This window comes from Globicephala melas, chromosome 10, assembly GCF_963455315.2.
Source record: "Globicephala melas chromosome 10, mGloMel1.2, whole genome shotgun sequence".
Classification (NCBI taxonomy): Eukaryota; Metazoa; Chordata; class Mammalia; order Artiodactyla; family Delphinidae; genus Globicephala; species Globicephala melas.
Genome location: NC_083323.1, coordinates 65,353,547 through 65,371,768, shown reverse-complemented (window position 1 = coordinate 65,371,768; position 18,222 = coordinate 65,353,547). Strand labels below are relative to the sequence as shown.

General features: G+C 37.9%; 1 long non-coding RNA gene across 1 annotated transcript in view; it reads left to right on the top strand.

The window, feature by feature from the left end:
- Positions 1–249: 249 nt before the first annotated feature.
- The window catches only part of LOC138842835 (uncharacterized), a 172,506-nt gene continuing 154,533 nt past the window's right edge, over positions 250–18,222 (top strand). The window contains exon 1 of the long non-coding RNA XR_011377766.1: positions 250–559. This is a non-coding gene — a long non-coding RNA (uncharacterized lncRNA). The remainder of the gene's footprint in view (positions 560–18,222) is intronic.

Sequence of the window (18,222 nt, the reverse complement as noted above, 5' to 3'; positions counted from 1 at the left end):
GGAAGGACGATACTGGAATTTTCCACGCACAGGGAAGAGCAAGTGAGAGTTGGGGCGGGGTTGGGCGGAGGCTCCGGCGTCAAGGGGGCTGGCTTGGGGGGGCGGGGCTTAGCTTGCCTTGAAAGACAGGCAGAGGGAAGCAGGCAGGGGAGGTCCTTCGGGTTCAGGGAAATGGCTGACCCGACAGAGAGAAGGCGTTCGAATTCCTCTGGCCCAGAGCCCCGGGGCCTAGTTTTCCTCTCTGTTCAGGCAAAGGAAGTGGAGTTGGTCCGAGGAGCGCTGGCTCACTGCAGGCCGCAGCTGTGGGATCCTCCCCCGGGGCACTGAGTTCTCTAGAGAACTGGACCAGGGCTGCCCGTTAGCAAGGACGAAACGAGCTCCCTCAGCTTAGCAAATTCTGGTCAGACAAGGAGTTCTCCACATTCCTCTTTATGCAGGGACGGTCTGAAGCCCGTGGCTACAGTTAAAATGTGAAGGGAGAAAGTCTGTTGCTGTGGAGATACCTGAGATGGGGCCTTGAAAGACCTGTTACATCATCACCCGAAGTCCTCACTCCCAGGTGGGTACATTTTCACTTTGGTCAGAGAGGTGGTAGCTTGATTATGTGAGAGTCTCCCGGGCTCATCTAGTTATCATTGCCTTTTAGCAAATAATCTGACCTGTGGGTCAAATGCGTGGGAAGGAGAGAAGCTCTCTTCAGTAACCAAATGGCCTTGGCCGAGAGAAACAGCCGTTGGGGTTGTGGATCTGTGCTCTGGCGCTCCTGACAGAGAAGGGAGGGGATGATGATTGGGAAGGTGGTGAGGGGGAGTCCAGGGAAAGGCATCACCCGCAGATCGAAACGATAATAATTAAAGTAACAACAATAATAATAGGTTCCATTTATTTAGCACCAATTAAGTATCAGGCACTTTTCAGTCATTTATTTCTTTCCAAACCCTACAAAGTAGCTTTTGAAGTATCTCTTGTACAGGTGAGGGAACCAAAGGTCGCAGAGATTAAACAACTTGTCCAATCCATACAGTGGCCCAGCTGGAGTCAGAGCCCAGGTCTATCTGTTGCCAAGGCCCACGGAAGTTCTGTGAACATTTCCTGCTTCTCCAGATTGAAACAGGTGGCACGGGGGAGGTTAAGGACGACGGGTGGGAACTTCACGCTAAAAATAATAAAGAGGGTGCAAACAAAAATAAAGGAAACAGGTTTTACTTTGAGATCTCAACGGAGGGAAAAAAGGAAGACAAGAAAGCAAATCAGATCAGGAGAGGAGGCAAAGGATGGTTGGCCGTGGTCAAGAATTTGGGTATAACAGATCCACTGAATGACAAGTTTGGGTCATCTGGGTTGCCTGGGTAGAGGAAATCAAAGACAGAGAGGGTTTAGGACCCCTCTGGGGGGTGGGGGAAATAAAGGATAGTTGGAGGTACCTAGAAAAGGCTGGAAAAAAATCTCTACCATTTCCAGCATAGCCTGAATTCCAGAAGACTTGAAATTAACATTCTGTGGAGTCCCAAAGGAAAATGAATCGGCATCCTTTGGGCATCTTTGTCAAAGCAAAGGAGTGATGTACTTTTCTTCACCATTGTTCAAGTGACTAGAAGTATTCTAAATAGGACTACATTTCTTTGAAAAGCTATGGGTAAGCACATAGGTTCAAGGCCACATGCAACAGCTGACAGGCATCCATCCCCCACCCCAGGCCCTACTCTATCCCTCCCTGGAGTAGCAAGGCTAACAGCTGATCTGCTGACACAGGAAATCAGACGTTACACACCAGGAACTGATCCACATGTGGACATCTGAAAAGTGAACTTTCTCTTTTGGGTATTTAACATTGTTATGGGAAAATTGTATTAAGAAAAATTTCTAGAAACATTTCTGTGTTCTGCTGATCAAGTGGGAGAAGCCCCAACTTTCCTATGTGTCTATCTTCCTCGTGAGGGTTTCCACAGAAATCTTCCCATTAGGAATACAATAAGTGAGGAGAGCTTGGGAACTTTAAATTTTCATCATAAAGAGTGATATTTTATTTCAAAGAATATCAGCAGAATCCTAAACATTTGATTATTTTTAATAGCAAGACAACATCTATATTTAACTGCCACCCTGCGAAATCTTATGAATTGTTATACAACGTGCCATTTCCCTTTGTGATTCCGAGGATGAGATTACTGAGACGTGGGGCAGTGTAGGACGGCGAGGTACATCATTTCCTAGACTGTGTTCCCAAGGGAATTTCCTTGAAAAGAGAGCACTATAGTTAAATAAATTTGGGAACTGTTGCCTATAAAACGATCATCTCTTGGAGGTTCGTGATGCACATTCGCTTATCACAGGAAATCTGTTTAAGGTTGTTTAACCCAGTATTTCCCAGTTTCATTAGGAAAATATCCTGTCACCAAACACCTATGAACAGCCCACAGTGCTAGGTGCTCCAGATGGCACTGTACCTACCCATGGCTTTGCAAAGAAACTCTGGGAAACATCCGTCCCATCTTTTAGAGCACAGACCTGGTCAAACAGGGTTCAAATCTTATCTCTATCACTGTTAACTTTCTTAGCCTTTGGAAAGCTTCAGTTTCTCCTAGTATATTAAGTAACAGTTCATTTTGTGAAAATGCTATGGTTTATGCAATTGTTTCCTCATTTTGGGGCATTTACGTTGTTTCTTGGTTTTCGCTCTTATAGTAGTGTGATGAACAAGTCTGTGTGTAAATATGTTTTGATTGCAACTGATTATTTCTTTTGGCTAGATTCCTGGAAATGAAATAACTGGTGAAAGGCTATAAATATTTTCAGTGTATATATACAACGTTATGTATATATATGTGTGTGTGTATATATATATTTTTATATATACACCCACACATATATATACATAATGTTGTATATACATAATACAATGTATATACAATGTATGTATAGAATATATACTGTATATATTGTATACATATATAGAATATATATGGTATATATTTTATATATTTCTGTCCCTTTCCAGAAATGTCTTAATTTACCTCATATGTGTCATCTCATTCTTGCTGCAAGGCACATTATGTGTGTGCGTGTAGACACACATATATTATATATATGTGAATATAGATAGAGTATATATATGGCAATATATATATATGACTATCATTTGCTCATTTTTCTACTGCTCCTCTTTATTTTGAGAGACTTTAGTTTGGGGGGAAAACTTCACATCTCTAATTTTGACAATTAGCAGTTTTGGAGATTAAATCTCAATCCCTCATTCTGGATGTGGCCCTTTTGTCTATTGCTGGTGTAATACATGCTTCATCATTGCTCCTATATCATAGAGGTGGAGAGGGACAAGTTATCCCAACTTATCAGAAAGAAAAAAAATTCATTTTCTGAAATGTCAAAAATACATGAAATCAACCCCACAAGTTGTGAAAAAGAAGACACAGTTCTGTGTGTTCTGGGACAATGTCAAAAATCAATTTCATGTAGGCGTACCCCACAGATGTGGTACAACCCAAATGTTTTGGTCATATTATTTATGATTGCTCGTGTCTTTGAGGGGATCGCTCAACTTTAAAGTCTTTCTGCTCCTCTTAAACTCAGTACTTTATTATTCTTTTGTGAAGATTAAATAAGAAAAAAAATAATATCCAGTGCAGTGATGGTACATAGGTAGATACACAAATGCTAGTTCCCTTTTCCTTTTGCCATTGCTCCCATAGGTCTTCAGTTTTCATAGGTGGCATAGTTTAAAGTTAAATAAAGTTATTATAACTCAATGGGAGTGGGGCTGAAGTTATATAGCACAAAGTCAAAACAAATTCAGTCTCTTCTTGAAACAGTTAAGAAATACAAATGTATAGAGAATGATAGTTATGTACATATCATTTAGCTTAATAAACAAAACTTTACAAATATGATTGAAGCCTCTCATTGAATCTCTTCCCAATCTCATTTCACTTCCAACCTACTCCCCTGATTATCACCACTACTCCAGTGAATCGTCAATCTCAAATATGGTGTTTATCTTCCCCCGCATGACTTAATACTTATTTTTTGTTCTTATTTGTATATACATATGAAAAACATATATTACTATTTTGAGTGGTTTAAAATTTTATATAAATGGCATCATCCTTGTATGTACCTTTCTGAAACTTTCTTTCTTCTCTCACTATTACATTTGTGAGTTATATGTAGCTCTAGTTCATTTTCAAGTTTGTAGAGTCTTCAATTGTATGAATATGCCAAAATTAATTTATCCATTTTCCTGTTGATGGATATTTATGTTGTTTCTATTTTTTCTCTTTCTTTCATCTTTCTCTTTTTTCTTTCTTTCCTCCTTCCTTCCCTCCTTTTTTCCTTCCTCCCTTCCTTCCTTTCTCCTCCTTCTTTTGCTATTACAATGTGCCAGTGAACATTCTCATAAGTGTTGCCTTGGGAACAATTGGGAGACTGTGTTTGAGCTTGCATTTCTTAAACTTTTTGATTTACACTTCTAAAAGTTATTAAGAATCCCAAAGATCTTTCTTTCTGTGAATTTTGTCTGTTAGTATTTATTATGTCTGTTAGTATTTATTATTTATGCTTTAAAATATTTATTTATTTAAATTTAGTTAATTTACAATGTTGTGTTAGTTTCAAGTGTACAGCAAAGTGATTCAGTTATATTTACATATATATGTGTATATAGATATATTCTTTTTCAGATTCTTTTCCATTATAGGTTATTACAAGATGTTGAGTGTAGTTCCCTGTGCTATACAGTTGGTCCTTGTTGTTTACCTATTTTATATATAGTAGTGTGTATGTTAATCCCAAACTCCTAATTTATCTCTCTTCCCCCACCCCTGCTATCCTTTTTGGTAACCATAGAAAACCATTTGTTTTCTATGTCTGTGAGTCTATTTTTGTTCTGTAAACAAGTTCATTTGTATAATTTTTTAAGATTCCACATATAAGTGATATCACATGATATTTGTCTTTCTCTGTCTGACTTACTTCACTTAATATGTTAATCTGTAGGTCCATCTATGTTGCTGCAAATGGCGTTATTTCATTCTTTTCTTATGGCTGAGTAATATTCCATTGTATATATATGCGACATCTTCTTTATCCAATCATCTGTCAGTGGACACTTAGATTGCTTCCATGACCTGGCTATTGTAAATAGTGCTGCTATGAACATTGGGGTGCATGTATCTTTTTGAATTAGAGTTTTCTCTAGATATATGCTCAGGGGTGGGATTGCAAGATCATATGACAATTCTATTTTTAGTTTTTTAAGGAACCCCCATACTGTTCTCCATAGTGGCTGCACCAATTTACATTCCCACCAATGGTTTAGGAGGGATCCCTTTTCTCCTACCCGCTCCAGCAGTTATTATTTGTAGATTCTTTAATGATGGCCATTCTGACTGGTGTGGAGTGATACCTCATTGTAGTTTTGACTTGCATTTCTCTAATACTTAGTGATGTTGAGCATCCTTTCATGTGCCTGTTGGCCATCTGTATGTCTTCTCTGGAAAAATGTCTATTTAGGTCTTCTGCCCATATTTTTTTTATTGAGTTGTTTGCTTTTTGATATTATTCTGCATGAGCTATTTATATATTTTGGGAATTAATCCCTTGTCAGTAGCAATATTTTCTCCCCTTCTGTGGGTTTTCTTTTCATTTATTTATGGTTTCCTTTGCTGTGCAAACTTAAGTTTGATTAGGTCCCAGTTGTTTATTTCTGTTTTTATTTCCATTACTCTAGGAGACGGACCCAAAAGAAATATTGCTGCCATTTATGTCAGCGAGTGTTCTGCCATAAAATTTATTAAATTACTTAAAATAACAGAATAAACCAATTATGTTACTATAAATAACAATTATTTTAATAACTGTTAGATAGTATAAAGCATGCTGTAAAATAACTATCTTACAAAAGGAAAAAAATAGTGAGAAGAGTGGCATTGCTTTAGATTTTTGTAAATCTCTTTCATAGATGGTAACTGAATTCTCATATCTACTTTTGCATTTACTTGATTGTGATATTGCACATCACATAGCCTTTGGAGAACTCCACACTTGTCAGAAAGTTTCTGGACCACAGAAGTTTCCAGATCACAATTTGAAAACTACTTCTTTTTTTTTTAATTAGTTTTTATTGGAGTAGTTTTATTGGAGTATGGTTGTTTTACAATGTTGTGTTAGCCTCCACTGCACAACAAAATGAATCAGCCATACACATACAGATAACCCCTTCCTTTTGGACTTCCCTGCCATTTAGGTTACCACAGTGCATTAGGTAGAGTTCCCTGTGCTATACAGTATGTTCCCATCAGCTGTCTATTTTATACATAGTATCAATAGTGTATATGTGTCAATCCCAGTCTCCCAATTCCTCCCACCCCATCCGGTTCCCCCTTGGTATCCATACATTTGGAGAACTGCTAGTCTAAGCCATTTTTGACCACAACTCCCAGTAAGAAATAAATTCTGTATATTGTGGGCAGAAAACCCATACATACATGTGTAAGCACATACCCACCTGAATATAACTCAAACAAAAGTTTCACAAAATTATACTTACTTTTACTATTTGCAATGCACTATGACATAGTCTATTCTTCTTATTTTGTCTTACTTTATACCAAAACTGTTGGTTGTAATTTACCAACTTGACTTCACGAGAGTTGAGACCCACAGTTTGAAAATCACTGCTTTTGGGAGTTTATGTTTAGAAGTGTAATTTCTGCGTCTATAGTACACTTTCCAAAGAGTTTATATGAATTTATGTTTCCTCTCAATAGATTATGAGTCACCTCTCCACATCTTTGTCAACACTTGGAACTGTCAGACTTTTAAACTTTTTCTAATCTGTAGGATGTCAGGTTTTAACTTGCATTTCCCTGATGCTAGTTCATATATTTCTTGGCCTTTTAAAGTTGCCTATTCATACCCTTTGTCATTTTTAAAATTCAGTTTTTTTATCTTTTCTTTTTCCTTGATTTATAAGAGTACTTTATTTAGGATACAAATCAATTGTCAGTTTTTTTTTTAATTTATTTATTTATTTTTATTTATGGCTGTGTTGGGTCTTCGTTTCTGTGCGAGGGCTTTCTCTAGTTGTGGCAAGCGGGGGCTACTCTTCATCGCGGTGCACGGGCCTCTCACTATTGCGGCCTCTCTTGTTGCGGAGCACAGGCTCCAGACGCGCAGGCTCAGTAATTGTGGCTCACGGGCCCAGTTGCTCCGTGGCATGTGGGATCTTCCCAGACCAGGGCTCGAACCCGTGTCCCCTGCATTGGCAGGCAGATTCTCAACCACTGCGCCACCAGGGAAGCCCCAATTGTCAGTTTTATGCTTTGTAAATGTCTTCTCCCAGTTTGGGGTTTGTCTTTTTACTGTTTATATTGTCTGTTTACATTTAGAACTTTTCTATTTTAATGTAATCATATTATTAATCTTTTACTGTGTGGTTTGTGGTTTTGTGTGTCGCAAAGACACAAAAGGTCCTTACCCCAAGGTCATAAAGATACTCCCTTATGTTTTCTTCTAAAAAATTTAAAGTTTTGCTTTCTTCAATAGATCTTTAATCCATTTGGAATTAATTTCTTTCCCTTCCTCCCAGTAGTTACAGCACTTTTTTCCTAACAGTATAGTTTTCTCCCTTGCTTTGAATCCCAGTTCCGTCATGTACAGATTCCACTCTGACCCAAGCCACCATCTCTCTTTCCTGGATTGTCACAATGGCTTCTGCCCTTGTTTCCCATGACCTACTTTTATCACAAGAGCCAGGGTGATCCTTTTAAATCATAAATCAGATCATGTCATTCCTCTGTTCAACACCCTCCAAAGCTTATTACACTCAGAGCAAAGGTCAAGTTGTTTTTTTTTTTCAATGACATATAAAGCCCCATATAATCTGCCCTCCTCCCCTGTTACTTCCCTAACTTCCTCTCCTACTTCTCCCCCATCGCCCCTCTTTGGCTGGACTAAGCCAGGCCTGTTCCTACCATAGGACCTCTGCACTTGTTTCTTCTGCCTGGATGGGTCTTCCTTCAGGTATCTGCACGGCAGCTCTCTTACTTTTTCAGGGATTCTTTAAAAATGCCTCTTTCTTAGGGAGGCATTCCTTGGCCACTCCAAATAAAATTTCAACTCCCCCCCTTTTTTTTAAATACTTTCTATCCCCCTTCTTTGCTTTTCCGTAACACATTACTATTTAACGTACAAAATATTTGCTCATTTTGATTTTTTCTCCCATATTTCAACACAATTTTAATGAAATCAGTGATTTTCATCTGTTTTTGCCTCCTTTTTCATTGCTTACCTCCTCCTAGAGTACCTGACATATGATAGGTGTTCTATCCATATCTGATGAGTGAATGGATAAACATAAATATATCAGCCTTCCACGTATGTGTGTATTTGTTCCTGAGCTCTCTATTTTGTTCCATCATTCTAATTGTTTGTTCCACACAAATAGTACACTGTCTTGATTATCACAGCTTTGATATAAAAAAGGCTTCATATCTGGGAGAGTTCCTTGCTCCTTCTACCACAACCCTATACCTTGACTTTTTTTTCCAAACCGTTTTGTCTATTATTGGTCTTTCACTGCTCCATAGATGTTTGAGAGTCAGTCTGTCAAAACCCTATTGGGATTTTGATTTGGAAGTGATAGATTAATTTGGGGAGAGTCCACATCTTCACAGTATCGCGTCTTCTCATCTGTGAACACGTAATATAGTTCAGTAAGTGAAAGAGCCTGGGTGAGAAGCCAGATTGGTCAGCCTTTCACACCAGGTCTGCTTCCCTTCTGTTGAGCTTCGTGGAACTGATTATACATGTGGCAGGACTGTGGAGCTCACTCTGCTTAGTGTCATAATCACATCCTAGAATGCCGGCTGATTAGCCTCCTTCACTTGTAACATGTTCTGCAGCTGACTCAGGGGGCTGTTGTCATCCTGTGGTCAAGTGCAGTCAGGCCTGTGTCTTCTCTGAGTGTGGCAATGACCTCCCATCCGGGGAAAAGCCTTCTTAGTCATCCAGGAAGGAGGGTATTTGCATTAGTTTAGAATTAATTACCTTGGGAATAAGAGTGAAAGTTGCCAAGAAGTTGGTGATGCAGAGCACCCAGGCTCCTTTGATTTCGCTTTGCTGACGTGTTCCTTATGAACCTGAGAGTTCATGGGGCAATCATTGGAGAGCTTGAGCAATCCCTGAGGGATTGCAAGTTCCTGGTACATGTGCTGCTTCTCTCCTGTCCTAGGCCAGTGACAGACACTGCTAGCCAAACATCACCCTCTACCCCAGTGAGCCTAGATGGAGTCTTAGAATCCTTTCAACGTGGTCCTGCAGTAAGTTCTACTAATTAATCTGTTTGGGTCAAGAGAGGAAACCTATTTACCACTCTTTTTCTATTTTGGTCTAGTAAGTTTAGAAGCACTTAAAACTGGCCTGGGCCCCAAATCAAGGGCTGCTCTGGTGGCTTAGGACACTGGGAGATCTCTGAAAGAGAGGGTTAGCCCCTTTGTCTAAAGACAGGAAGTCTTGAGTGGGGGAGCCATCTGGATTTGTAATAGCAGAGGTTTGGTTTTGATGATGAGTTAGATAACAGAGGACTTGTGGGTGCCCAGAGGGAGCAGAAAGAGCTGAGCTTCCTAGCAAAAGCAGTTCAACAGGAGTCGGAAGGATGACCCAGCAGGTGATATTGGTACAGAATGCAGTGTCCGAATATAATTTTTCTCCAGGACTAGTAAGGGACACTGCAACCCTTGTGGGTTGGGATGTAGGACAATTGTCATGTTAATTTCAGATAAAACATGTCAGGAAAGTCATCTTTGACACCAAAGGTATAGGAATTCTACTCTTAATTTGCTGCTGTTGACCCGGGCTGCCTGTTATCTTGCATTCCTATGGGTCCAGGATCGCTGCTGAGCAAGGCAATGCTTGAACACAACTGAGCACTGCTAGAGTCAGACATGGGTTCAAATTTTTGCTCTGCCGCTTTCGAGATATGTCACCTGGGACAACGCATATAACCCCTCTAAATCTCAGTTTCCCCCTCTGTAAACTAAGGATAATAATATAATTCCTCTAAAAGGGCTGCTGGAGGATTGACCCAAAGCATCAGAGCGCTTAGCCTGGCAGAGTAAGCCCTCAACCCTGCATTACTATCAAAAGTTTCTCCGCTGTGTGTTTCACTTTCTCATAGTCAGTGTCCTTAAAAGTGAGAGAGTTTGGGGCTGATCAGAAGATTGAATTTTCCTGCTGTCCAGGGTTTGAGTCAATATAAGTGTGACCTGTTCTTTGGTGATAGGGCCATCTTGCACCCACATATTATATCTACAGATTTTTAAGAATAAAACTTGGGCTATAAGTTACAACTTCCCATTGAGTCTATCAAAAAAAATCCTCAACTTCCAACGTCATCATTTTAGAATAATGAATTCTTAAAATCATCTCAGATACCAGATATTTACAGGTTTAAAAAGCCTTTTCACCTGAAATATATAAATTAAATATTGCTGAAGGTATAGAGTCTACATTTTAGTTTTAGACTCTCAAGCTATTTACAAAATAAGCAATTGGAAATCTGATGGAGTTTAGAAAAAAATTAAGAAAAATACAGGGTTTAAGGATTTCTGTAAGTTCTGTGTGATTAAAGAGATATATGAAAATGGGAATATTTCATATATATTTTGGACATATATATATATACACATATATATATATTTTGGACATATATATATTTCATATATATTTTGGATATATTTCTAGCTGCCTTAGTAACGGTGTAGAACATGTAGACTTTGATTTAGTTTCTGAGGAAGGGTTTTAAGTCATTGCTGGACAAAGCTGGTATTTGTGTGCATTGTGCTAATAGGGGCTTAGGACACCATCCCTATAATCATCTCACAGGAACCTTTACATCCAACCAAATAGATAATCAGAGATGTAGATGCAAATGTTCATCTCAGTATTGTTTATGATAATGAAGAAACTGGAAACAATTCAAACATTCAAAAATAGATTAATATTTAATTAAATCATGATATCTATTATATAGATATGCTTTTAAAAAATTACCTTTTATTTTTATGAAAGTAATACATGTGTATGGTTAAAAAATCAAATAGTGCTAAAGGTTTATCACAAAAAGAACAGCTCCATGACTCAACCCTCCTAATTCTCAGTCTGGCTTTGCAGAAGCAATGATATCCAACTCTTAAATATTTATTTTGTTATTTACCTTCCCCCCCAAATAATATATGATTATAATGCCACTTCTTGATTTGTTAATTTTACATTCTTTTTCAGACAGAGCAGACTTCAGAGCAAGAGAAGTATCAGGGATAAAGATTGGCATTATAAAAAGTAAAAGGATAAAATCTCCAAGAAGACATAACAATCTTTAATGTATATGTGCCTAACAAAAGAGTCAAGATATGTGGGCAAAAATGATAGACTTGCAAGGAGAAATAGATGAAACCACTATCATAGTTGGGGACTTTAATGCTCCTCAGTCATAAATGGACAGATCCAGCAGGTAGAAAATCAGTACGGACATAGTTGAACTCAACAGCACCATTAATCAACTGGATATAATTGACATTTATAGACTATTCCATTCAACAACAGCAAAATACACATTCTTCTCAAGCTCACATGGAATGTTCACAGAGACAGACCACCTTCTGAGCCATAACACGTACCTTAACAAATTTTAAAGAATAGAAATCATACAGTGTATGCTCTCAGACCACAGAGGAATTAAACTAGAAACCAACAATGGGAAGATATTTGGAAAACCACCACATACTTGGAGACTAAACAATAACATGTGGGTCAAAGGAGATATTTCAAGAGAAGTAAATATAAATGAAAATACAACTTATCAAAATTTGTGGGATGCAGTGAAAGCAGTGATTGGAGGGAAGTTTATAGTATTGAACACATACATTACAAAGTAAGAAAGTTCTAAAACCAATAATCTAAGTTTCTAGAAAACTAGAAAAAGGAAAGCAAACTAAATCCAAAGTAAGCAGAAGAAAATAATGAAATTTAGAGCACAAATCAATGAAATTGAAAATAGGAAATCAAAAGAAAGTCAATGAAATGAAAAACTAATTCTTTAAAAGGTCAATAAAATTGATAAGCCTCTAGACAGGCTAACTGAGGGGGGATAAAAAAGGAGACACAAATTACTAATATCAGAAATAAAAGAAGGGACATCACTACAGATCCCACAGACACTAAAAGAATAATAAACAAATATTGTAAACAACTCTGTGCCCACAAATTTGATAACCTAGATGAAATAGAATAATTCCTTGAAAGACTCAATCTATCAAAACTCACACAAGAAAACACAATATGAATAGGAGTATAATTACTAAAGAAATTGAATCAATAATTAATAGCTTTCCAAAATAGAATGCCTGTGGCCCAGATGGGTTCACTGGTGAACTCTACAAAACAGTTAAGGAAGAAATTATACAAATTCTCTAAAATCTCTTCCAGAATATAGAAGCAGAGGGATACTTCCTAACTTATCCTATGAGGACAGCATTACCCTAGTAACAAAACCAGACCGACACCACAAGAAAACTACAGACAAATATCACTCATGAACATAGGTATGAAAATTCCCAACAAATATTAGCAAATCAAATTCATCCATGTGTAAAAGGAATTATACAATAAGACAAAATGGGATTCATCCCAGGTATGGAGGGCTTGTTCAACATTTGAAAACCAATTAATGTAATCCATCACATCAACAAGCTAAAGAAGAAAAATTACATGATCAACAGATGCAGAAAAAGCATTTGACAAAATACAACACCATTCATCATAAAAACACTCAGCAACCTTTGAATAGAGAGGAATTTCCCCAACTTGATAAAGAACATCTACAAAACATTTTAACTAACATCATACTTAATAGTGGTAGAACCTTTTCTACTAAGTTCAGGAACAAGGCAAGGATGTCCTCTCTCACCACTTCTTTTAAACATTGTACTGGAAGTCCTAGCTAATGCAACCAGACAAGAAAAGGAAACAAAAGATATACTGATTGGGAGTGAAGAAATAAAACTGGCTTTGTTTTCAAATGACATGGTTTTCTATGTAGAAAATCTGAAAGAATCAACAAAAATTCTCCTGGAATAAGTGACTAAAGCAAGTTACAAGGATACAAGGTTAATATACAAAAGGTGCAGGATACAGGGTAAATATACAAAATTCAATCTCTTTCCTATACACCAGCAATGAACAAGTGGAACTTGAGATTCAAAATACAATACCATTTACATTAGCACCCAAAAGAATGAAATACTTAGGTATAAACCTAACAAAATATGTGGAAGAGCTATATGAGGAAAACTATAAAATTCTGATGAAAGAAATCAAATAACTAAATAAATGGAGAGGTATTCCATGTTAATGGACAGGGAGACAATATTGTCCAGATGCCAATTCTTCCCAACTTGATCTATAGATTCAACAATCTCAGTCAAACTCCAGGCAAGTTATTTTGTGTATATCAACAAATTGATTCTAAAATTTATATGGAAAGGTGAAAGATACAGAAGAGCCAAAATAATATTGATGGAGAAGCACAAAACTGGAGGACTGACAGCACCTGACTTCAAGACTTACTATAAAACTACAGTAATGAAACAGTGTGGCATTGACAAAAGAATAAACAAATAGACCAGTGGAACAAAATAGACAACCCAGAAATAGAGCCACATAAATAGTCAATTGATCTTTGACAAAGGAGCAAAGGTAATACAATGGAGCAAAAATAGTCCTTTCAACAAATGATGCTGGAACAACTGGACAGTCACATGCAAAAAATGAATCCAGACCTAGATCTTACCTCCTTGACAACAATTAACTCTAAATAGATGACACAAAACTATAAGACTTCTAGAAGATAACAGAGAAAACGTCTAGAAGGCCTTGGGCAAGGTGATGGCTTTTTAGGTACAACACCAAAGGCACAATCCATGAAAGAAATAATGATAAACTGAACTCCATTAAAATTAAAAACTTCTGGAAAAGACTGTCAAGAGAATGAGAAGACAAGCCACAGACTGGGAGAAAATTTTTGCAAAACACATAACTGATAAAGGACTGTTATGCAAAATATACAAAGAACTCTTAAAATTTAACAGTAAGAAAACAAACAAACAACCTGATTTTAAAATGGGCAGAAAACCTGAACAGACACCTCACTGAAGAATATAACTCTTAGAGGAAACTCTTAGAGGACACTCTTAGAGGAAAACATAGGGAGAACACTCTCTGACAAAAATCATAGTGAGACCTTTTTTGATCCACCTCCTAGAGTAATGAAAATAAAAACAAAAATAAACAAATTAAACTCAAACCTAATTAAACTTAAAAGCTTCTGCAAAGCAAAGGAAAAGATAAAATGAAAAGACAACCCACAGAATGGGAGAAAATATATTTGCAAAAGAAGTGGCTGACAAGGAATTAATCTCCAAAATATATGAACAGCTCATGCAGCTCAATATCAAAAAAACAAACAGCCCAATCAAAAAATGGGCAGAAGGGGCTTCCCTGGTGGCGCAGTGGTTGAGAATCCGCCTGCCAATGTAGAGGACGCGGGTTTGATCCCTGGTCCAGGAAGATCCCGCATGCCACGGAGCAGCTAAGCTCGTGCGCCACAACTACTTAGGCCCATGCGCCTGGAGCCCGTGCTCCGCAACTAGAGAGGCCGCTGCAATGAGAGGCTTGCACACTGCAATGAAGAGTGGCCCTGCTCGCTGCAACTAGAGAGAGCCTGCATGCAGCAACAAAGACCCGATGCAGCCAAAAATAAATAAATAAAATAAATTTATAAAAAAGAAATGGGCAGAAGACCTAAATAAACATTTCTTCAAAGAAGACATACAGATGGACAAAAAGCACATGAAAAGATGCTCAACATCTGTAATTATTAGAGAAATGCAAATCAAAACTACAATAAGGTATCACCTCACACTGGTCAGAATGGCCATCATCAAAAAATCTACAAACAATAAATGCTGGAGAGGGTGTGGAGAAAAGGGAACCCCCCTAAACTGTTGGTGGGAATGTAAATAGGTACAGCCACTATGAAGAACAGTATGGAAGTTTCTTACAAAACTAAAAATGGAATTACCATATGATCCAGCAATCCCACTCCTGGGCATATACCCAGAGAAAACCGTAACTTGAAAAGATACATGCACCCCAATGTTCATTGCGGCACTATTTACAACAACCAGGACATGGAAGCAACCTAAATGTCTATCGAAGGATGAATGGATAAAGATGTTGTACATATATACAATGGAATATTACTCAGCCATAAAAAGAACAAAATAATGCCATTTGCAGCAACATGGATGGACAAAGAGATTTTCCTACTGAGTGAAGTTTGTCATACTGAGTGAAGTCAGACATTGAAAGACAAATATCATATATTGCCTGTATGTGGAATCTAAAAAAATGGTACAAATAAACTTATTTACACAACAGGAATAGAGTCACAGTTGTAGAAAACAAACATGTTTACCAAGGGGGAAAGAGGGGAGAGATAAATTGGGAGATTGGGTATACACACTACTATATATAAAATAGATAACTAATAAGGACCTCCTGTATAGCACAGGGAACTCTACTCAATACTCTGTAATGACCTATATGGGAAAAGAATCTAAGAAAGAGTGTGTGTGTGTGTGTGTGTGTATATATATATATATATATATATACACACACACATATATATAACTGATTCACTTTGCTGTACAGAAGAAACTAACACAACATTGTAAAACAACTATACTCCAATAATAATAAATTAAAGAAATAATAAAATGGGCAGAAAACCTGAAGAGACACCTCACCAAAAAAGATATATAGGTGGCAAATAAGCATATGAGATGTTCAACATCACATGCCATTAGGGAATTGCAACTTAAAACAACAATGAGATACCAGTACACATCTATTAGAATGGCCTAAATTCAAAGTATTGAAAACACTAAATGCTGACAAGGATGTAGAGCAATAGACATTCTCATTCACTGCTGGTGGGAATGCAAAACGGTACCTCCACTTTGGAAGATAATTTGGCAGTTTTTTTAAAAAAACTAAACATGCTCTTACCATATGATCTAGCAGTCGCCTCCTTGGTATTTATCCCAAGGACCTGAAAACTTATGTCTACACAAAGATCTGCATGCAGATGCTTATAGCAACTTTATTCATTATTGCCAAAACTTGGAAACAACTGATGCCCTTTAGTAGGTAAAGGATAAATAAACTACGGTACATCCAGACAGTGGAATATTCAGCACTAAAAAGAAATGAACTATCAGGTAATGAAAAGCATGGAGGAAACTTTGACACATATTACTAAGTGAAAGAAGTGATAAGAAAACTATAAAGACAGTAAAAGGATCAGTGGTTGTCATGGATTAAGGAAAATGGAAGGATAAATAGAGCATAGGGAATTTTTAAGGCAGAACAACACTCTGTATGATACTGTAATGGTGGGTACATGTTATTATACTATCGTCATAACCCATTGAATGTACAACACCAAGAGTAAACCCTGATATAAACTATGGAGTTTGCATGATAATGATGAGTTAACATAGTTTCATTGATTGTAACAAATGTACCACTGTGATGAGGGATGTTCATAGTGGGAGAGTCTTTGCATGTGTGGGAGCAGAGGCTATGTGGGAATTTTGCACTTTCTGCTCAATTTTACTGTAACCTAAATCTGTTTTAAAAATGTGTTTAAAAAAACTATATACCTAAAAATATAACTATTTTTCTCTCACACACATTTCTTGTCTTCTCTTTTCTTATTTTTTTCCTGGCATTCCTTCTAGTTAGATATTGGACTTCTTAGCTTATCCTTTTAATTTTGTTCCCTTTTTTTTCACTTGCCCATGTTTTTTGTCTTTTTGTTCTACTTTCTGGGAAATTTCTTCAATACACTCCAAACTTCCTATTGATTTTTTTCCTGCTATAGTATTTAAAAATTTCCATGATGTTTTTCTTGTTCTGAGTTTTCCTTCCTCCTCTCCTCTACCTCCCAGCCCCAGATTCTCTTTCTTAATTCATGGTTGTACTATCTCCTTTTAAGTTTATGTCTTATGTATACAGTTTTATTTTTGTGTTTATCCTCTTTGCTGAAATGTGTTGGGTTCCATTGAGTTCTAGTTTTTAAGGCATGTTTGTTTTTCATGGGGGAAGCCTTCCTCCTATGTGTGGAGATTTTTCTCTTCATTCATGTTAAGAACGAGGCACTTCAAAGTTGGCGGGAACTAAGTGCATGACATCACTGCAGGATGATAGGGCTGAGAGTTAGTTTTTCTATTAGTTGGCCCACAAATATTAGTACCTGTGGCTTTTTAAGCATCTAGGTTTGTTTAGTCTTTGTTTCTCCATGGAAGGATTTTTCAATTTGTTGTCTTGTTTGTATCAGCTTAGCTGCCAGTGTTCTGGGGCTTGGGGTGGGAGGGGATCTCACCTTTTCATTTAAACTTTCAAACCCCCATTTTCAGTATCTTGTATCATCTCTGGCTTCTCTTCTAACCTCTGCCAGGCTGGGCAATCACATGTCTAGGAGGTTCTCTGGTTCCTTTTCTCCAGAGAATGAATCCTCTGTGTCTATGTGGTAGGAAGGGATAGACCCTTTGTTACTGTTCAGGGTTCTTGGCCTTCCTTAGTCAATAGAGACCAAACAGGAAATTCGGGCAAACCTTTATTGGGGCCCCTGCTGCAGCAGGGGGCAGTGAAAACAAGTAACAGGTTCCCTTTCTCTCTCCCTGATGGGGGGCGAGCTGGTTCCATATATGGGGTGAGGGGAGGGGTGTGTCCAGGGGTTGGGCCAGAGGGGTGTGTTGGGTGGTTTGCCCACCCCTTTGGTGGTGGTGTGTGCAGGGGGCATGCGCAGTACCCTGAGTTTTCTCCTGACGCCCTATTGTTGCTCTCAGCTCTTCAGAAGTGGCAGTTGGGCTTTTTTTTGGTCTTTTTGTAACTTGTTGTCCATAATTTGCCCCAGCTGTGCATGCACCCAGTTATTTTTAGTCCCTTATAGTTTCTTTGTATTTTGTTGCTCGAGGAGACACTTGAGGAGACATTTGTCATTTGTCCAGGTGCAAGCACTGCAGCAAAGGGTCCCACGTCCCAGCTTGTCTCACCTTGGCTATGCCCAATGGGCCCTTGGTG